Below are 1,948 nucleotides of genomic sequence, written 5' to 3' on the forward strand. Positions count from 1 at the left end.
TCATGAGTTGCTTCATCAAGCGAAGCGTGCTGAACGTTGGGTATTGGAGAAGCAAGCTTCAGAGACTCGTCCAATTTACAACAGTGGGCGACGTGGTTCTTCTCCTATTGAGGGTGGGTTTAGTGCTAAGCCGGCTACTTCTTATAAGTCGGGAAGCATTGAACAAACCAAAGTGGTTGCTGCACCAAAGGAGGTTTCTCAAGTTTCATCTAGTGCGGCATCTTCTCATCACCGTAATATTATTTGCCACAAGTGTGGAGGATGTGGACACATGAAGCATGAATGTTCCAATCAGTGAAGGGTTCTACTGGTTGATGCAGAATATATTTCAGAATCTGAAGATGAGATGCCTAAGTTAGAGGATGGAATCGAAAGAGGTCGTGGTGATACCATACTATGTTATCCTCAAGATGATCCTGATATGGAGAGTTTGCTAGCACATAAGGTCCAGCGAGATGACAAGGTCATTTTTGAACCAGGACAGCGACGGAGTATTTTTCAAACTGCATGTACCATCAAGGGAGAAGTTTGCAAACTGATAATTGATGGTGGCAGTGCTAGCAACATGATTAGTAAGGATGTGGTGGAGTCTTTTTCTTTGCCAACTTGGGAGCATCCGAAACCATACTATATGAAGTGGATCAATGATGTGGGCAAAGTGAAGGTAACTCACAGGGTGAAGGTTCCTTTTTCTGTTGATGGCTATGTGGATAAAGTGGAATGCCATGTTATGCCACTGCATGTTTGTCATTTTATTTTGAGGCGTCCGTGGCAGCATGATGTTAACGCTCTTCATCATGGGCGAACAAATAGGTACACTTTTATGCACAAGGGCGAGTTCTATGCTATTGTTCCCAAAGATGCAAAAGATATAGAGTGTACCATCGAAGTGTTTAAAAAAAATCTACAAGACACCGGTCAAAACCGAGGACGGTTTCTCTTCAAGGGAGGGAGGATGATGCGACATTGTCTACGGACACTGATGTTTCGTTAATGGAGAAGTATGTCATACCAGCTAAGCATCATGACAAAAGGAATCAAATGGTTACTTTCAGTTCTATGCATAAACAAAGTACGACCATGCCATATTTAGCTTTGAAAGTACAGGTAATACAGATTGGCAGGATAAAATTTCATATTATTCCGAAGAAAGAAGTGAAGCCTACCTTTCGAACACCATGCAATCAAGGCACGATCAGAAATATTGAGTCTAGCTATTTTTGAAGCAACAATATAAGGATTCACAAGGGAGCATGCACGTGGTTGTCAAAGTACTAGTCTGTTTTGGACTTTTGTGTTCAACGTGGCCGGATACTTAAATTAGTTGAGATTTGATTTGTTAGGATAGAGGAGAGAGAGTCCGTATGTGTCTTTCCTTGTTTAAGTCGGTATAGTTTTTATCGCCTATATAAAGGGCTGGCTGGCCCGCCGTGTACGGGTAGTTTTCTTTTGGCTATTTTGCATCGATGGATAGATTAGCAAGTCGGGGTATCTTCAGGCCGTCGCAGAATATTTGTTGATAGCTTTTGAGGCTATGTGATTTTGGTTTGAGATTGATTCTAGAGTTTCAATTTCTGCTAATCTGGTGAAGATCGTCCACGTACTTCCTCTTTTGGGTGTGCGTGTTGTTTTGATGATGATTGCATCTACCAGATCGCGAGCGCCACACTGTTTCAGGTGACACCGTACCGTGAAAGATTGGGCAAATTAATTGTACCATCGATTTTATGTCGACGGTCGCATCACAGTAGCAAGAGAGCTCTCCTCACGCAATTCTCTCCCTATTTATAGTTGCACTACACATCAGGGGAGAGGAACAACACATGTAGATCATTAACTTAGTCTACACTCGTCAGTTCTGCAATCTGAGAAATAAATGAACATAAGGGGAAAAACAACCGATTTTGACAAGAGAATTCACAATCCAAAAAACTTTGGCATTCCCTTA

Source organism: Triticum dicoccoides, chromosome 6A (genome assembly GCF_002162155.2).
Source record: "Triticum dicoccoides isolate Atlit2015 ecotype Zavitan chromosome 6A, WEW_v2.0, whole genome shotgun sequence".
In the NCBI taxonomy this organism is placed as follows: Eukaryota; Viridiplantae; Streptophyta; class Magnoliopsida; order Poales; family Poaceae; genus Triticum; species Triticum dicoccoides.